Here is a 20,960-nt window from a genome sequence, read left to right on the forward strand (position 1 = left end):
GAAAGGGAATGGAGCAGACAGGACTCAGTTGCATGAATTTGAAAAAAAGCAGAGTGCAACAGAGAGCAGAAGTAGGCTCCCATGTGAATACCGGCTCTGGGTCTGACCTGTGCAGGTCATTTAACCTCTCTGTGTTTCCATTTCTCCATCCAGTTATGTATTTTGTAAACATTCAATTACCTTCCTGGTGTGGCCCAAGAGGTAGAGTAGATCCAACCCTTGGATTCATCTCTGTTTCTGTGAATGAATTCTATCTAGCCCAGCATCCTTTGGCGACACTTGTCTACCCTCTGTTAATGAAGTCCACTATCTGTGCTTCCCTTCAAGCATCCACCAGGGTAAATGATGTAAGAAAGATGGAAGGAGATTGATACCCAGCTCAAAGTTCCCCACCAGTGTGGAAGAGGACGTCAAGGGACCTTGTTGGTACAAAATGATTTGGCTGCCTCCCTTTGGTAGGACCTGCTCCTGCTTCTCCGGGACTGGTACTTAAACCATCAGCACCCTCTGTTAAATTCTACTTATCACCACTGGCAATTTGGCCACTGGGGCTCATATGGTACAAATGCGGCCAATAAAAGGAAATAGGACTTCATGCTATGGTTATAAGTTGGTAGGTTCTGGGGCATATGGATTATATTAGCCTATATACTTAGAGCATTATTTTATGCCAAGCCTCTTCCATACATTTCATCTTCACTGTAGCAGCTTGACACTATTATCCCCATTTGACAGGTGAAAAAATTAAGGTTCAGAAGAGTTAAAAAGGCTGTTCAAGATTACACACAGGTTGAGCTGGGATACAAATTCCAGATAATTTGTTCTCAACCACTGGCAAGACTTTGTTTCATGATGACTCTGGAGGGGCTGCCAAGAAGCTGCCCAACTGTGCTTCTTTGCTATAGGAAGGACACCCTCTCTGCCCATGGTATAACTTTTTGGTTTCCTTGAAAAAATCAGGGCACCTATTTTTATAGCACTGGATTGGAATACATTCAGAAGGCTTCACCTGAGGTCTCCCTAAAGAGGACCCCAACCAATAAGTCAGTATCCCCCAGAGAAGCCCTTCTTTCTTCAAACCCTCTACGTTAAGGTGATTAGGCTACTCACTAGGGAGTCTCTAAGCAGGTAGTGTAGTCTTTATCCTCCTCTTCTCCCTAAGAATTTTAATCCTGTTGACCCAATACCCCAAATTCAGCCCCCTAATTTCTCTAAACTCTCCTTGAGCCTGTCAGCTTCTATTGCACAGAGGTCTCCTGACTGGACTTGGCAACCGGAGTTCCTGAGGTTGGTATTCAGATTAGCCCCACATACCATTCTTGATACCACACTTAAGTAACAGTACAGCTTGACTACTCATTGATTATTGACTCACTGAGGTCTGAGCTCTGAATATGAGATGTGGATTTCTAAGGATCTCATGGCATCCCTCTGATATGCTTTGTGGCTGGCTGATTCCTTTGAAAACCCTTCCAGCTGCTGTGGGTAGCTGCATTTTCCAGTTACTTCTGAGCCAAACTAATGAGGCATGCTAATTTTGGGAGATGCATAACCATTGACAAACCTTCAAATCTCCAGGAATAGGATTCTGGTGAGATTCTAGATAAATGCTAAGGTATTTGAGACCTCCAGAAGTAGCTCTTGTCTTTGTGTTTCTCTGAAAGAACAAGGATGGGTGGTGGCACCAGCCAATAGGAGCAGGAGCAGAGGGAGGAGGGGCCACAATGACCACAGGGAATGATCTGCCTTCATATGCTAAATTCTGGCAATCTCCATGGAGGCTTTCCCTCAGCTTCCTCATAGCAGCCCTGGGACTGACAGTGACCCCCGGACTCCTCCCACAGTTCTCTGGACTGATCCTTGGTTCCGTTCTCCAGCTGCAAGGTCAAGAACTTGGACATGCCCTGGGGCTATGCCCTTTGAAGGAGATCTGTGTGAAAAACTAAGAAAGCAGCACAAATAACTGGCCTGGAGAATGTGATAAGCAGAGAGAAGGATGGATTTAGTCAAAACTGTGAGCAGTAGTTCGTCCCCATTGTCTCCTACAGCCTCATTTTCCCTCCCCTCTAATCATTATGGCTAATATTTACTGAATGCTTACACTATACTTGGCACTGTGCTAAGTACTTTACATGCCATTATATAATTCAGTTCCCACAATGCTATATGAGAAGTTTGGAGGGAAGTTTAGAGAGGTTAAGAAGCTTACGTGAAATCAAATGCTAGTAAATTAGAAAGGTCAGATTTGAACTCAGAACTCTCCCAGCCCCCCCAAAGCCACTAGTTTTACTACCTTTTCTCTGGCCTCCCTCTTTTCTCCAGGTGTCTAATGTCCCCAGTTCTCCTTTTAGCCCTTTGGGTCTCATTGCCCTATCTTTTCCAGGGGCTATTTTAGGCTACTTCTTATCCTTTTATTAATCCACACTTACATGATTCTATATTTATTCACCCTAGGGATGTTTCTTTTTGATAGAATAAACTAATTTCTGCTAAAGTGTCAATGACTACCAAGGAGTAATATATTATCTTAAACTGAATATCCTCTGCATTGTCACGGTGGATTACTATACCTTACCATCAAGGAGAGAGAAATTTGTAAATCTCAGCCTTTATGTCTGGATCAGTAAGAAAATTTGAAGTTTGGGAAAGGGGAGTGGGGCATTCATCTTTGCACCCTTTGAATCACATTATCTTACTAGCTTGACATATAGTAAATGCTCAATAAATGTTTATCAATAAAATGGATGGATGAATGAATGAGTGAACGAACACATGAATGAATATGAAAATATCTAGACAAGATTTAAGTGTGTGGCAATACTATGTCTGGACAGTAGAGGCCACTATTAACATTTTCCAACATCTGTGCCAGTAGTAATCATTGCAGGGAAAGCCTGGGGCATGGAAAATTCTGTTATCCTAAAGGTTGATTATGTGGATAAAATTCTGAGATGAATTTCAATGTGCTCTCTCCCCTCACTAAGCCCTTCATCAGAAGTATAGACGAGGGATAGTTCTCTCTGCTGCCTGGAGAGAAGACCAGACCCTCCCTTCCCTAGAATGACTGATGCTGTTGGGGAGTCCGCTTGAGACAGAGCCCACATAGAATGATGACAGCAAAAACCTCCCCTGATAGACTCTGCATTTGTGGGTGGCTCTAGGGAGGAGGATGAGGACTGTGGGATTGAGCATTGGCTAAATGTTGGTCTCTGCTTTTTGGTATAACTTTCTGATTAGAGCACTACCAGAAGGCAATATTCCAGATAATCCCCCAATTCCAACCTTCACCATGGTAACTCAGATAGGAATCTGGGAATCTAAATGGACCCAGAACTTTTCTCTAGGAACAAGCGTAGTCTTTTGCCCAGAAAGCCCTGTCCCAATGAGTCCTGTTAGGAGTGGGAGTAATAGCTGTTCTGGTTGGCATCCTCTGTACCAGAGCCATTTGAATAGGTTCTCGGGGTTATCTCTTCTGTGAGGCTTCCCTGAAAGACTCTGCCTCCCCAACCACACACCTGCCCCAAGTGTTGTCACATTCTACATACACTGAGCGGTCAGTTCATTAACGTTTTCTAGGTATATCACTGTGCATTCTTCAAAGGCAGAGACTTTTTTTTTTTTTTAATCGTTAGGTCCTGGAAGAATTAGTGATTGAAGTCCACTAGGTTGCACTGTGATGATCCAAATCAGCTATCAGGACAACAAAATTAACCTACTATTTAATTGTCATGTTGTTTATGTCGCGTGGATAGAGGAAAGGGAAGGAAATAAAAACAGTACTTTCCCAACTTCGCCTTTGGCCTTTGCTATGGTGACAGGAGGGGATAAAACTTTTCTTGCTGAACATAATGAACCAGAGTTAATTTTATGCATGTTTATTTTTGTTTCTTCATGCACAACAGGAGATCCTTAATGACCACCCAACTTGTGTCTTATTAAATTGAAAAAGATGAAATGAATTGCATGAACCATAAGCTTATATGCTACCATGGGCTAATGAGGGAAATGCTGATTAAAGTTTACTCAGCAAAGAACAGTAACACTGTATACCCTGAGCAGAGCAAAATAAATGTACACCAAGGGGATACACTAAGAAGGTGAGTATCTAGCCTGATACTTTACAATTATTAGTTGAACATATGAATTAATTAACTGGCTAGGAACAATGCAATAAATGAAGATGATAAGATCCCTCTGTTCCCTTCTTAATAGATTAATGGAGTCGAACTCACTGAAACTTACTCTAAGGTTCTATGAAATATGGAGCCAGCACCAAGAGAGCCCAAATCCAAGTGTGCCATTCTCCCTAGGCTGTGTGTGCTCGCAGACACAGCCAGGAGAGGTATCTAGACCTCATCAGATGGAGACCTCACCCAGTGGTCTCTCACAGGAAGTCCAAAATTCTGTTTTGCACCTCAAAGCTTGTTTTGTCTCATGTGGAAGGAGAAGTTGACCAGTTGCTCCAAACTGAGCTAGATGGTGCCTGCAACTTAACTCACTGGGCACTCATTTCAAGTCAGCTCCCCAAAGATTTATTAAATACTATGTGTAAGCAAGGAGTTATGCCCAATGCTGGTGGCAAACAGATAAATGAACAGGCTACCATCCCTGCCTTCGAAGGCCTCCCAGTCTACTGGGGCGGCAGATAAATCAAGAGATGAGTAAGATGTCCTGTGTGGTAACTGCTATGAGGGAGATGCAGTAGGAGTCTAGAGGAGGGGACACCTGATCACACCTGCTCAGAGTGGGAGATTAGAGGGAAAGGGCTCTTTGAGAGGAGGTGGAACCTGGGCTGAGTCTAGGATGAGTTCAAAGATTATGTCCAGGGCTTTGGGACAATAGAATGGGGCAGATACAGCAAAGAGGGCCTTGCCGGTAAAACAACAGAGGCCCATCCCTACACCTGTAAGAGGAGGTGTGGCTAGAACACAATGGGAAGAAGAGGGAAGGGGTGAGAAGATGGGCAAATGGTAAACACAGGCCAACTGAAGGAGGGAGGGTCTGGATGCTAAGAGCTTAGATTTGACCCTGAAAGGAACAGTGAGCCACTGAAGAGCTTCCTAATGGGTCAAAAAGGGGGTGCTTACTGGATTTGATCCTCTGCCATCAGTTTAGAGATGAGTTGTCAGGATGTTGGATTTTGAAGGGGACAGAACCAGACCCCAGAGGCAGCTGAATGTAGGAGACTGGCAACCAGGAGATTGGGCTTCCAGTTCAGGCTCTGTCACTGAGCTCCCTTAAGTCTGGAGGGCTCTTGGCGTCTTGCCTTTGTGCCTGCAGACACCCTGCCTGGTACTAACAGCTGTCAGGTGTGTCTTCTACAGGTCCCATGGCCCATGTGCCCCCCGACTCTCATGGTGCTTTACTTGCCAGTTTCCTTGTCCATATGCCCCCACTGGACCATGCACTCCTAAAGGGCAAGGACCCTTTTCCCTTGTTCAACATGACATCCCTGGTATGCAGCACAGGGCAAGGTACATAGAGGTTGCTCAACAAATCTTCTTTTAATGACCAAAGGAGTGAATGAATGGACAGAAGGACGGATGGAAGGTCACCTAACCTCTCTGAGCCTTTATTTACTTCATTGGCGTATTGGTAAAATGAAAACCATCTCTATGCTCCGGTCTGATTATCAAACTCTTCACTCCAACCCTCTACAGTCCTTAATGTGTTACTTTCCCTCTCCCCCACAGCCTCTCTCCCTCCTTTACCTCTTCTCCCTGTGCTCCCACTGTCTCCTCTCTCCCTTGCTAGACTCCTGCTCCTATGTTGTGTTCCATTTCTTCACTTTCCCCTGGCTTTCCTGTTGCATACATTCCCTCCCCTCACCTCTGTGTTCTCTCCCTCTGAAGGTCACACTCCTTTGCCCTTTCCTTGCTTCCTGGCTCTCCCTCTGACTCCCCCCTGCTTCTTCCCATTTGGTCCACCTTCCCTTCCCTGATTGTTTTTGTCCTCATGAAATTTCTACTAACCTAATTTCCTGCTTGGCTTTTGCTCCTGGCACTTGGTTCTAACTGACCTCCAGACTCTTCTCTCCATTTATTCTGAACAGAACAAACTGGCAATGATAATAACATGGATGCTATTTCAGCAAAGAAAGGAATAAAGAAGTAGAAGATGTATTTGAAGGGACTGGCAGATCAGTTGTGGAAGGAAGGACGGACACCACTGAGTTCATCATTGAGAATACCCTGTCTTCCGATGGAGCTTCGGAGGATTTGCAAGCATATGATGAGCATCTGGAACTGTTCTTTCCAGAAAATAATATATCAGAAGGCAGAAAAATAATTATGTTTCCCTCAATGATCCCAGCAAAGATGTTTGCTCTCCTAAAGGACCTCAAGGCACTCATAAAACTAGGAAAACTGAGTTAAGTGCTTTTTATTAAACCATTAAGAGTTTTTATTCAGCTAAGACAAATGTCTTCACTGAAGGATACAGAGTTTGATAGTATAGAAAATACCCAGATGAAAACTTATCTGAATAAGACATGCATTTGGCATTTAGGTCTCCAAGTGTCTGATTCCCTCCTTCAGCCCCGATCAGCCAACCAAAGAATATTCTCTAATGCTGGACTCACTGAGTCTGGAGACGTGATGGAGAGCAGGCATGAGAGGTCTTGGCAGCACTGGAAGTTTCCTGAAGCATAAATGATTTTGTGGACTAAGATGGAAGGAGCAAGGAATCTGTTTTCTTTCCTCACTAGCCAGGGACCCCCCAGCTCTCCCTGCCTACTCTGCTTCAGTGGCCTCAGGGAGCCTGAGCGATGTGCCGGGGACCAGGACATTGACAAGGAGGAAGGGCAGTCAGGAATGGGGGATTCCCATCCATCTTCAGAGCCCTCAAATCTCTGGTCAACCATGAAATACATAAAGGGTGTGGACTCAGAAAAGACACATTTAAAGCTTTCCATTCCCTGCTTTCCCATCATACCTGCTGGATCCATGATCATCCTAGAGCAGATTTTTCTGGGGACATTGCAGCTCTTGCCTTAGTTCTTTCCCCACTTTTTCAAGATGGAATAAGAACCAGCTATGAGAATCTTGTGTGCCAAAGGATTTAGTATAATAATGTTTATTTATAAGGAATAAAATTGAGCTAGGCACAGTGAGCTTGCAATGGCTCAGACTTAATAATAGTAATAGCTAACATTTATTGGCTATTTACCATGTGCCAGGCACCATGCCAAGCATTTTATATATAATTTCTTATTTTGTCCTCATAACAGTTCTATAAGGAAGAAACATGTTGTCATCACCATCCTAGGTGATTTAACCTACCGAAGGTCATTCTAAGGCACACTCGTTTGATGATCTTCCCAGCATCCTTTTCCTTGGGGAATTGACTGCCTTCCTTCTGGGAACCGCTCTTCCCCTTTTCCTCTGCCCTACCCACATGGCTACTGTGGGAATGACCATGGATTTTTGTGACTTGCCCCAGCCAAAGGTGGCCACCCCAAGGCATTTTTGAATCCTGGAAGAGAGAGCAAGATCAGTCTGAAGTTCTACCGTGATAACCTGGAGTCTGATACTAGCCACATTTTGTGGAACGTGATGCGCCTGGGGGAAAGTCGAATGAATGACACACACCAGAGCATGCTGGAGGCCTTGAAGTGCCAGACTACAGTTGCTCCTGAGGCCCAACTTCTTCTCTTGGGCTCCTCCAGCCAACCCAGTGCTTTCATGATAAAGATTCTCCTTTGCTTTAGTTCCTTCAAATTGGTCCCAGGAAAGCAGTGCTGAGTAGCAGTTATGTGCATGGGCTTTGGGGCCAGACAGCCTAAGCCTGATCCAGACTCCACTAAACCATGCTTGTGTGATCTCGAGCAGGTCACTCACTGCCTCGTGCCTCAACTTCATCTCAACAATGGGGATAATAACAGTACCTACCACTGCAGATTTTTCTGGGGGTTATAACTCAGGTAAAGTAATTAGCACTGTGCCTGGTACAGGGTGAGATTCCAAAAAAAGGTGTTCCTTATTTCTAATACTAATTTTGATTGCCACTTTTGTTATGATCATTAATATTTTTTCTACCGATCATTTGTGGAATCACAGGGTTCTAGTTAAGGCTCTCTGTGGTACCTGGGATTTGAAACTTTCCACCCACATTTCTGGAAATGTGTCTGGGGAAAGGGTGGAGTTGAGTGTGTGGATGGCTGTGAAGGTGTCCATGTGGGATTTGGCTGAGGGCATCGAACTGGTGTTTGATTGCAGGCCTGGGGTAGTTCAGAAATAAGAGCTAATAATATCTTCAAAAGACTTCAGTGAACAGACTGCCACTTTGTGCAAACTGTGAGGTGGGGTGCGGGAACATGGAGAGCCAGATTGATTTTTAAAATGCTGAACTTCCAGGCTGTTGTAAGAAGCAGTCAGCAAATGAGAGATCTATAAACCCTGGGAACACACAGTGCATCGCTGCGGACAGTGCCGGGAGATGGATTAAGCATTGAGAATGAGTACTTTGCAGAACAAAGAAGTTTTTATGTGATGTCAGAATTTGAAAATTCCCAGAACTGTTTTTTTATGGGCAAAGTTGGGTGGGAAGAGAAGGGTGGAGAATGAAATTAAATTTCTTTAAAAGGATCACCGCTGAGGATTAAATGCTGGTTGGAAGAAAGCACTAGAAGCCAGATGTGATTTGGGAATGCAGTGAGGGGCAATGGAGGGGAATAGATTCAATACAACCCTGCCGAGTTTTTCTGCGGGGCTGGGAAATTGATTTAGCGGGAGCTGGGCAGGGATCCTCAGAGACCCTGCACAGTCTTTGGTGGAAAGTGGGGCAGATCGGTTACCGGGCCCAGCTTCTCATGCTTCCCAGGTATCTCTTTTCAAGAAAGTCACTTGGGTTGGGGCACCGATTATTGATCCTCAGCTACCATCCACGTTCCAGCATGGGCCAGTGCTCATGTCACTCAAGGAAATGCAAGAAGAAACTCCCAGAATCCCCTGCTACCATGAAAAGCTGGTGAATGACATGTGGGGCAGGGAATGAGAAGAAAATGTGTCTTCTGGCCCCAAGAAGGGTGGATGGGGCAGGTGGGGAGGGAAGGGTGCCAGCACTTTGAGGAGAGGCCAAAGAAGATGGAACATTTAGGATAAAAGAACAGGAATCTTGAGGACAAAGGGGGTGTTTGGAGTTCATGGGACTTGAACCTGTAAGTGAATGCAGTCTACCCCAGGGAAGGTGAATGAATCAAAGTCACCCAATGTAGCGGTGAATGTGTCACAGCCCTAGGACTTCAATTCATGGAGGACCTTAGTAATTTATTTGTTAGTGTCTCCACACATATTTTAGACCCCTGTCAACACCCTGAGGGTGCAAGGAAGTGATATGATTATCTCCCCTGAATACATGGGCAAGCACAGCTATTGCAGAAAAATAGAACAGCCCAGGTCACCCAGGATGAGCCAGGAACAAGCCAGAAGCTCTGAATGGCAGCACAGTGTCCTTCCCTTCTACCTTGCTCACAAAGGCCAGGTCCACTTCTGAGTAATTCATGTGGTCCCCAGGCACACTTCCATCCCATGCAAAGGATGACCATTGCACTCTGCGGATGGAGGTTAGACGGGGTCAGAGCCGCAGTCTTTGCTGGGAAAAAGCTGGGGACTCCTACAGTCTTCAGGGTTTGTGCAAACAATGTGCTTGTCCCAATCCCCAAGTAAAGCATGGTTGCTGAGCCAAGCTGAACTGTGTGTTACCATTCATTTAGGAGGGGCTAAGATAGGAGTAGAGACGGTGTCTTCTTGGGGATACAGGGTAACTCCTTCCCCTCCCTGTGGTCTTACTGCCCTGGAAGTCCCAAAGGCACAAATCTCGAAGGGAGCTGGCTAATTCTTTGATGTTGTGACATGAATGACGGCTGGCTGATGGTGAGCTGAGTGTCCTTTGTGCTTGACCATGTTTAGTTTTTAATAACACTCACCATCCAGAGTCTGGTACTTGTCTAAGAACTTTATATCTACCATCACTTGTGTTTTTCAGAAAGTTGAAATGGTATATCTATACATTTTTCAAACTTCAACCAAAAGAACTACACATTTTCAATCCACAATATATGGGTTTCTTATAACATAATAAATTCAAATAATAATTCATTTCCTATTTTGTCACAAAATCCTTCTAGCATGTCATCTCCTGACTTCGCCTGCTTACCACTGAGGGGGACTGAGCTCTGGTGATTTCCTCCCATTCCCCTCTGGCAAAATAGAACCTCAGAACGGGAACGTAAATGCCTCGGGATCACACAAGTTAGCAGACACATCCAGACCGCCTGAGTTTAAATACAGCACATCCTACCATTGCCCAAGCATCCACATAATTATGTCTAAATTCCCAGTCCCAGACTTTTAAACTGTAAGCTTTTTGATAGTTGGTTCCATGAATTATTTAAAAGTTACATAAAGGAAGATCACTCATTGTGGGTCAAAGGCCATTGATGACAATCCCATGAGGGGCCCAAATGTAGGCCTCCCAGTAACCACTTGCAGAACTAAATTTGTTTTCCTGCTCAACGAACAAACAAATTGCATCAAATTTTGGGGGTGGGGGAAGTTAACAAGAGCATTCAATTTTCCAGTTTTTCTTTCTGGAGAAAGCCCGAGTTTGTTTTGTCTGTTGTTTTTGAATATTGCATGTGCTGGTATCATTTACAAGAGTCATTTGGTGATCAGATTGCATGTCTCCCTTGTTTAGATAGTTTTGTAGATGGATCGGCAGTTGTTTGCATACAGCTGTGCACATCTGGCATGCAGGTGTTTTCTGATAGGCCAACTTGCTTACGGAATTATCTCTTCTGGGAATGAAGACAAGAAATTGCCAAAGACCTTAGACAAAGCTGTCCATGAACTAGGGCACTGATTTGTTTCTGACAAAGATTTTCTGAGAATAGTTGGGCAAGACGATGAGCTACACATGCAGAAACAGGAGGGGGTCACAGAATTCCCATCCTCAAAGACAGGTGTGTGCCAAGGCCCGACGTGGTTTAGGGGGCTTGGGACAGTCTGGGGGGTTAGTCAAACTTCTACCATGAATACTCAGGGATGAAATTGAATAGCCAATTGGAATTTCTTAAAAATAATCTTGTGTGGGTGTGTGTGGGGGTGTGTGGGGATTGGGGGTTATGGATGGAAAAGAGAGAAGTATGGGATTGATGATTTTTATAGCTGAGTGATCGGTACACGGAGCTGTACCAATTGACAACTCTATTTTTATGAATTGAAATAATTTTCTGTAATAAAAAGTTAAAAACAAAATCTGTTCCTACATATGGGCACCCAGAAGTACAGTTTGTATTTTTAGGCCTTTTATTAATTCCAGGTAGCGGATGGCTGTGGGCATGCAGGAATGGACACAGGCAGTGAGAGGAGCATGAGATGGGTGGAGGGCCACTCGCGGAGCAAGGGCGAAAAGCAGGACAAGAGAGAGACTGAGAGAAGGGGAAGAAAAAGCTAAGTGGGAGAGAATGGACTTGGCACCCTCACCTCCCCCGTGGCACATTATTCTCTACTGTACCCATTAGAAAACAGGTGCCTTTTTCTTGTGTACCACGTCTGTCCCCACGCTCTTTCCCCAAACACTTGGCAGTCACTACCAGGAAGGGAGCCTGTGGTTCCATGAAATATGCCCAGAAAAGGGGCTGGTAGAAATCAAATGTGCACTGAAGCCACATTCTGTCACAGCTCCAAACCTAATCCAAGGGGTGACCAAGAAAGAGAGAAAGGTGAAAGAGGGAAGGTGACCAAGGAAACAAAAAGCAAGGCAGTTTTGGAGGAAGCGCTCTTCAGGGGAGAAGCTTACCTGGGCCATCGACTTGCTTATGCCCAGAAGAGGTGAGCCTGCGTGCCTCAGGCCCTCGGAACATACCTGGTCCCTCCTCTGGCAGATGCCTGGCTGGGAGCAACTGACTCTGTCCTGGCCCAGCAAGCAAAGGTCCCCTCTGGCTCGTTACAACCTCAATGGGAGAAGTGGTGGCCACCTTTCCAACCAGGACAGCCTCCGCCAGGCTCCTTTCCAGACCTTTCCAAAACCACAAATACTCTGAACTAAGCCTGTGAATGACCCTTTCCATTCCCCGCTGCCAGCCGGGCTCCAGGCTGAGCCCCGCTTCTTCCCAACAGAGGAAGACATGCTCGGGGTTAAGGGCCTGGGAAGGAGGTGAGAGCATTTGCTGTGCTGCAGGGGGAGCATATGGCTGGGTGGCTGCAGCTAGCTGCGGCAATTTGCAGGAGATGCCCACAGCTCTGAAGTCCGCTGTGCACACTAGAGTCAGCCACACAGCCTGGGCAGGTGCGGGGTGGCAACCATCTCAGCTTTCCTTTGCTATCAGGGCCCCCCCTGCTTCCTCCTCCCTCCTTCCTCCCCTGTCTTGTGTCTTTTCAGTGGCTAGGTCTGAGCCACCTCTCCCCACTCCTCCTGGTGCCTGGCCCCAGTGGCCCCTTGCCCCTCACCCCTCCCTGCAGCCCCCCATCGGCCCTTGAACAGCTGGGCTCTCTGGGGACGCGGCTGCTTGGGCTGCAGTTCTGTGGGCACAGGTGGCCCTGGCAGATGCAAGTTCTTTCCATTCATGTGGGTAAACAGTAAACATTATATTAAAATATTCATCACCAGAGCCTCTGCCTGAATGTTAATCTGGGGTGGGAGCTGATTCCTCGTCCCCGGCAGAGCACACAGTGCCACTGTCACTGTGGTGGCAGAATGGTCAGGAAAGGTCGGCCTGAGTGCAAAAGCATTGATTTTTGCATTTGCTTTTTTTGGGGGGTGAGCTGGGGGAGAGACTGTGGGGCTTTCTGGCCAGAGAGATGGCCCGTATAACTGCGAGGACGGTATTTGTAGGGCATTGCTGCTGCTGAGCCAGTGGACCCAGGTGGACCTGTAGAATAAGCCGGAATCGGATGCAGGGCTCCTGGCTGCCTGTTTATCACCTTTGTATTTATATGTCCAGCTGTGTCCTGAATGCTAAAAAGTCCTGTGGCTCTTCAAGCACCAGCTAGTTATCCATTTGCTCTGTGTTGTTAAGGATTGCATGCCATGTACCTGTTTGATCTTTGCCATTGAGCCCTAGGAGTCCTGACGGAGTCTGGACAGTGCCTCGGTGATAGCAGAGGAAGGACAATCTAGCTTCTTTCTCAAGGAGAGATCATTGGTGGAAGGGGACACACTGTTCTCGGCGTCGAAAACATTTCAGTGGCAGGAAGTTCTTGCCTAGTGTTCTGACCAGGCAGTGCTTTCCTGCCTGCCCTTGAGAATTCACAGTCCAGTGCAGACAGAGATAAATACACCATGTACTGGGCTAATTAGTCAGGTCAAAGAGCTGTGGGAACCCGGAGAAGGGACTGACGACACCACACAGAACAGAAGACGTTTGGAGTGATACTCAGTAGCAATAAAATTTCCTAGGCAGAGGGAAGTCATAGAACCAAATACTTTATCTAGCACTTACCGAGTACAAAGCACTATTCTAAACACATTATTGTGTATTTACCCTGCAAGGCAAGTCTATGAAGTTGGTATTATTATTACCTCTATTTTATAAAGGAGACAACGGAAGCATGGTAAGAGTCAATGACTTGGTGAAGGATCACACTAGTAAGTGTCAGAGCTTGGATTTGAACCCAGGCAGGCTGGCTTTTCACCATTTTACTGCATTGCCTTTAGATGAGCACAGGATGTTCGGGGAGCCCGTGAAGAAATCAGTACAGCTGGGGCCCATGGACTGTGTGTGTGAGGAGTGGTTTTCAAGCTGGACGTAGAGCCAGATCGTGAAGGACCTCACATGATTAGATCTCATCCTACAGAAAATGGGGTCAATGACAATTATCTTCTGCCAAATAACACTAGTCTCTCCAGACTCGGCATAGGTCTTACTGGTTAACCTGTCAGTAGCTCTTGGCCAACTCCTCTCCACACTTGGAATATTCCTTGCTGGGCTCTAGACAGTGCTGATCACGAGGGGGGATTCTTCCACTTGCTACTCAGTCTACTCTTTTTGATGTACCCAAGAATTGCACTCATCTCTGTAGTAGTCTGCTTGGGCTGCCATAACAAAATACCACAGGCTGGGTGGCTTAAACAACCAAAATTAATTTTCTCACAGTTCTGGAGGCTGGATGTCCAAGATGAAGGTGCCAGCCTGGTTGCTTTCTGATGAGAGCTCCCCCCTTGGGTTGTAGACAGCTGCCTTCTTGCTGTGTGTTCACATGGCTTTATTTTTTTGTGTGCACATGGGGATGGGGGCATGGGGTGGGAATGGGAGCATGGGGGTGGGGAGTGGGAGCAACCTCTCTGGTGTCTCTTCTTATGAGGGTACTAATCTTATCATGAGGACCCCACTCTCACGACCTCATCTAACCCTGATTACTTCCCAAAGGCCCCATCTCCAAATACCATCACACTGGAGGCGTAGAGCTTCAATATGCATCTTGGGAAGACAAACATTCAGTCTATTACATCCATGGAGGACTCAGACCCATTACCTCCTGCATCTAGTTGAGGAAAAGCCCTAGGGTGTGGAAGCAAGGGCAGGCAAACTCCGGGATGGCCTGAAATTTCACAGCTTATCACGTCTCCCTTCTCCTCCTCCTTCTTCCTCTTCCCCTCTCCCTCCCTTTCCCCTTCCCCCTCCTTTCCTCCTTGACCTCCCTCCCTCCCTCTCTCACACACAGATAAACACTTTTAATTTTAAGTAAACTATCATACAGACACACACACTTATCATTCCTTATACAAGTCAAGGTAACCTCCTCATTGAGGTCATCTGAACTCCCTCTATATATACCCCACAGCACCCACAAGACATTTCTACATGTTTGTCTACTGTCTGCTTTTCTGGCAGGGACCATGGCATACCTGTATTTTTAGCTCTGGTGCCTGCACAGTGCCGGCAGCTCTCAGTAAGTGCCAATGGAAGGCTTATCGAGTGACTCAATGAACATGCTCTTAGGACATGAGGATGTAAAAGATGATCCCTTAGATGTACTGGGAGTGGAATTGGGGGAAAGATATACTTGAGGTCACTGGCGACGATGTTCCCCAACTAGATTCAGGACCAAGACCTGGGAACAGCGCAACCCACGGCCGTCCTGTGATGCTGTCCATGGTCGCTGCCGGCTGGCTGGCTGAGCTCCTACGTCAAGACCGTGTGATGATCATGACATCATAGGTGCCGTTGATGCCTGCTGGGACCTGCTGTGACCTGGGACCTGCATCAGGGGTTTTACACAGGCAGTCCCATCAATCCTCACATACCCAAACTGTGTCTTCCTTGAACTCACTCAGGAAAAGGAGCAGAATTAAGAAGTCTCGCTGCAGTCCCTGAATATTCCATTGTGTCGCTTCCTCAGGTCCCGTCACGGAGCCACTGAGAGACACCAGATTGTACTTCAGGGGAACATGCTGGCTGATTCCTCCTGGAGGATGTTTAACATCTTACCCTCCTCGAGGCATTTTGGAATTAATTTTCGGAAGTCTTTGCATTGTTTTACCACATAGAGAAGTTCATGTTCTGGTGCGTTTTCCCGTTATTAAAATAGAAATACAGCTTGTACTTTCTGAGGGCCTGATTCTCACGGATTCCAAGTCTCTGCATTATTTTTAGACTCCCGTATATATGTGACTGAAGTCTGCAGGAGCACATCCATCTCACTTATTTAAATACCTTTCACCAGGTATTCCCTGCCTTATCCTTGTTTTCCCACCCTGCCAATCCGCGTGGATGTGCTACATACGTCTCTCTAATAACCTGGGTGGGAGCTCGGCACACGCATGGCTCCTCATTCTGTGAAATAAGTACAAATTGAAGTGTTGGCTGGCACAGGCTCTTCTTGGTGACTTGAGGCTGCCACATGCATGGAGCTTCTCTGGCACTGTTTACTGACATCTCTCATTTTCTGTCTTGCTGGGATCTGGGAATACTTTAAACATTCAGCTCGAGGTAGCACTTAGCATTTATTAACTGCCAGTTCCGTGCCAGGCACTGGGCAAGCACATCCCTGCTCCCCATCTCACTCATCTCGCTCCCCATGAGAGTGTTCTGGGAGTCTGTAAAATGATCTGCATTTTGCGAACAAGAAACTGAGGCTCAGAGTTTAAATAAACTGGATCGAGTTCTCCTAGCTATTAAAAGGGGGAACAGGGGTTTTAATCCAGCTTTTTTTTTTTTTTCATTTTATACGCTTCTCTAAAGGGCCTACTATGGTCTAGGTGCCACTCAAAACATGTTACAAATACTAATGCATCTAATCCTTATAGTCATACTTCAGGGTAGGTACTGTCTGATGTTAACAGATAAGGAAACTGAGGCACAGAGGAATGAAGTGACTTGCCCACATTTATCCAGCTGGTGGATGGTGGAGCCACACACTCAGCTGCCTCTCATAGCTCCTGGACTTCAGGTCTTGCTTGCCTAGGGAGGGGTGACTCCCATGGAACAAAGCCCACCAGAAGGACCTCCCCTCCCCCCACCTACTCGGAACTTCTTAATTGTGACCCTGATTGCTCTGGCCATTCTTCTTTTCCTCCTTGGCTCCTTTCAAGAGTCCTTTGGGGGAAAAATAGTACTTAAAATCTAATTTTCTAGTACGCACCCTGCTGCTGCCCCCCCTTCTTCCCTCCATGGAGCCTCCATATCAGGCCTGCGGGAGCAGAAGGCACCAAAGCCCAGGAATCATTTGCTCCTCCACCTGCCCTGCCACCCCCTCTCTCACTGTCAATTTCAGCAAATGTCATTAATTCGAAAGGCAAGGGACCAGGAAGAATGGATTTTGAATTAACTAGTTCCGATAATCTGATATTTTTCCTGGAGCATGACAGGGTGTCCAGTTAGCCGGGGAACAACCATTGCTTCCACGTGTGCATTCTCTTGGACAAACCAATAGCTGCTTAACAAGGTTTTGCTATAAAGGGTGATCAAATAGGCCTTCGTGTTTTGCAGAGGTTCTAGGCCTGGATCCCGATGCCTGTGGCAGCTGCTGATGGGGTGGGGTGGGGGGGGCTCCTGGGGGAGAAATAGGCTTCCACTTTATGAAGAATACATGCTTCTGGGCATCCCTGAGGCTCACACGTGGTCTTCGCCCGAGTCCCCCATCAGTACCGTTAGCAGGTCCCTCGGTATCTTCAGCGCTTGCATTAGGTAATAATCACTAGTGCTTAAACCAGACAGGTGCTGCCGAGGTCTTGCAAAATGCCTTGTAGCAGAGATGGTTGACTACCCACCCAAAACCTGTGCAAGTGCTGCCGGCACCACCGGTACAGTCTCTATCCCCTTATGCCTGGCAAGTCCTCACTGCGGGCACATGAGCCTGGGGGACGGGGGTCCCTGCCAGGCCAGGGAGGGTATGTAGGTGTGTCTTTCCCCCTCTGTCCTCCATGTGCCACCTGGATGCAGGGAACTCCAAGGAGCCACAGACAGAGGAGCCTCAGGTGCTCTGTCCATGAGGAACACCCACCCTGGGCCACTGGGACAAGGTGAAATCAACTTCTATTATGGGGTGTCTCTTTGTGTCGGTAGCTTGTGTCACCCTGACTGAGGCATCCTCTTCAATCCTTCTGTTCTTGTTTTTCTCCCTCATTAAGTCAGGGAAGCTCCGGGCCCTAGTTTGAATCTCAGCAGAGAAGGGATGTGGTAGGGGAGACGTCGCCACCAGGAGAGGTGTGGATGCTGGGGAGCTAGCACAGAGTGCAGGGAGCTGGGGATTTAAAACCTGACCATATAAAAGTCAAACTCTGAGTAGTAACTTAAGCGAACTGCCTGTCTGGTGTGGCCAATTACCATGCAGCACAAATGACTCTTAGTATCATCATCTATCACTAATATGTACCATAAGAACGAGGTTGTAGGTTGCATTTGATTATAGCATTAAATTCTGCTCAAATTTCTGTTGCTGGTATTCGAGCCACACTTTATGGAACAAGGTCATCTGATCATAATTAAAAAGAAAAACAACAACAACAGAGGAAACATAAACCAGAAGTAAAATCTACATAGGCTGACACTCCACAGGGCATGTGCCTTGGATTCTGGCTCCTTCGAGGTTGAAATTGTGCGGGACCTCTCCAATCCAATTGTGTATTTAATGCTTGGGGTTTTTTTTTGTTTGTTTGTGTTTGTTGTTGGTTTTCCCTTTCCAAATATATACAGAAGAGGCAGAAAAATATTCCTTTGGAGTAGAAATTGGGAGTGGCACTGTCTTTCCCTCCAGTTAAAAATAACAAAGGAAAACACGCCTCATGAGTAATAATAATAATAATTATAGTAACAATAACTTACATTTCTGAGTATTTAACATGAGCCTAGCAGAGCTCTAAGAGCTACACTTGTCAAATGTGGGATGGTGGAGCCAGGCTTTCCAGGGAGGGTGACAGAAGCTGAGGAGGGGGTGCTGACCCTTCTTTTCCTTGACACTTGACCTGTCACCTTTGTTTCCTCTGTACCCCTAGCTGAAGTTAAAAGCTGGGGATGTTTTGTACTTGCTGCCCTGTTCAACTCCCTTCACACCCTCCCTTCAGGAGCCCTGCCTCTGTGCCCTGCTCTCTGCAGGCTTCTTTCACGATCCTACGCCCCATGTGCTGAGGGTCTTCCTCAGTGCTAGGCTCTTCCTCCATGTCAGGTTCTTCTGGGAAGAAATGAGCTAACCCAGTTAGTTATCTCAGGTAATTCATCAAACAGTTTCCCCTTACAGCCTTCATGTCCTGGTTAAGGTGCTCTCCAAGTCCTTTTGGAGTGGCACAGGGATGGATATAGATGCAGGCTTGGGTGAAGGGAGAGCCTATATTTTTTAGCAGTGTCCCAGCAGGAGGCATACCTGTCTGTTCTGCCCACCTCTTGCTTGCATCCCCGCCCTACTCCCAGGACATAGCCACTATGACCATATTTTTAGAACTACAATTGAACTAGCTTGACAAACACCAATTAGGATGCAACACAACAGAAGAGTTGAGAGTAAAAGTGCCCCCAGAAAATACCGTACCTGTGGTTGTGGTCACCATGCAGGTAGCAGCAGTCATTTCTACCACAAAGGACAGTTCTGATGGCCCTAGCGACAGGCCACGTGTCTCTCCTGCCCCCAACATGGTGATGATGCACGTTCCGTGACAGCCTCAATCTTGCTGAGACTTGAACCAAAATGGGAACAACAGCCCTGGTGGAGCTCAAAGGCTGTCTTCACATCACCCACATGCCATGAACGAGTCAGGACCTCCTGTGGGACACTGGGGAGTAGTTGAGCTTCCGTGACAGGCCAGTCACTTTGGTTTTGGGATATTGAATGTCGAGCCCAGGGAGTTGTAGGCAGGCTCTTCATTTGCCAAAGGGAAAGCTAAAACATGAAGCTCAGGCCTCCTCAGCTTCTATTTTCCTCGTATGGATGTAGAATTTCTGAGTGCCTTGGCGCTTGGGAGGGCCTCCGAAACCCAGCAGCTCTGACCTCACTGCGGATTCCATAACCCCAGGACCCTGTAATAAGCCCAGGTGAATAAAAGTTGTGTGTTGACAACAAAGGATGCTGGGAGGAGACACTGTGGGCAAAGAAGAACCAAGGCTGCGCTTTTGCTGGGCGACCTTGGGGACAAGCGTGCATTTGACTTCTGTGCCTCTCTGCCCGACTCAGCCACAGCTTTGTTTTAAAAGCAGAACCAGATGCTGCCTCTGAGATCAGCTTCAGGGCTGAAAATAAATTAGGAAAAGAAGGTTCCATACAGGGAGGCAGCAGGGCAAGGAATGCAGCATGCCCTAGAAAAGCCTGATTAAGACCATGCACAGAAGGGGAGTTGCCCAATTCAAAGCGTCTGGACAGAAGAGGTGTGGAGCAGAAGGCTGTCTCACCCTTTGCCTGGCTTTCCCCTTTTAGCTAGTGCTGCCAGCTAAATGGGGTCTTGGCAAAGATATATTCATCCAGTCCTGATGGGCAAAGAAGAAAGCAGAGCCAGGCGGAAGGGCAATGGGCTTGTGTCCGGGGTTAACCAGGATTCCAAGATGGCCTCCAACGTTCCCATTTCCTGGTGCAGCAAAGTTTGGGAACTCTGGTGGAGTGAATGTTAGGGGTACTCTGTTCAGACACATCCAACCCCCATGCTGGAATATTGGCCGCTGAAGGCTCACAGCTATGTCCTTCCCTGACCATTGCCCTGGGTCACAGGGCATTTCCCCACCCAGGCTCCCCTTTCCAGCCCTTTGCAGGGATATAAAGGCCTGTCCCCTTGCCTCAATTTGGAATAATTCAATGGGTCATCCCAACTCCATGGTGCCCTGCAGAGTTGACTGAAGCTTCACCAAAAACCACATTGTCACCTCTTCTCCTCACTCAGTCCTGCCTTCCTCACCTCTGTAAAGATCTACCCCCCCCCGCCCCCTGCCAAGAGTTCTCTATGATAAAACTCGTGCATGCAACTCTCTGGCTCAAAGTCTGTTTCCAGGAAATCCAATCTAAAGCAATGAATAACAGTTATCAAGACAGGAGCTCAATGTCACTAATCATCCAGGAATTAAACATCAAAACCACACTGAAATCTCACCTTACAGCTACTAAGTATTATAAAAAAGACAAGACAACAAATGCTGGTGAAGATGTGGAGGGTTTGAGGGTGGCGTGGAGGGCACGATCAGATATACCCTTGGTAAAAATAATCAAGACTGCAGGATGGATTCGACCTATTGGACAAATCAAGGATATTCTTCAAGATTTTTGAGGAGTTCTACAATCATCCCCTAAATATTAGACCACGGCTTAAGTGCCAGTCACAGAGTCTTGAAACGCAACCAACACCTGTTCGTGCAGCTCCCTGGGGTGGCCACACATGAGCGTGAGAGAGAGCAGGATGCCCTGTCGCAGCCGTGCATGGGTGCACGAAGGGTTCGTATGGACAGGCTCAGTGGCATTGCTCAGGATGACTGGGAGACCAGAGCCTTGGACAGAGACCCTGGGCCCCCATGGCTGAAGGAATGGAAGGCTCTCTGAGATGAGAAG

The 20,960-nt window shown here is 46.9% G+C and overlaps 1 protein-coding gene across 1 annotated transcript in view; it reads right to left on the bottom strand.

Annotated features, from left to right (window-relative positions):
• TNR (tenascin R) overlaps positions 1-20,960 on the bottom strand; it is a 406,540-nt gene that overhangs the window by 142,050 nt on the left and 243,530 nt on the right. The gene's annotated exons all lie outside the window — the stretch shown is intronic.

This window comes from Halichoerus grypus, chromosome 7 (assembly GCF_964656455.1).
Source record: "Halichoerus grypus chromosome 7, mHalGry1.hap1.1, whole genome shotgun sequence".
Lineage (NCBI taxonomy): Eukaryota > Metazoa > Chordata > Mammalia > Carnivora > Phocidae > Halichoerus > Halichoerus grypus.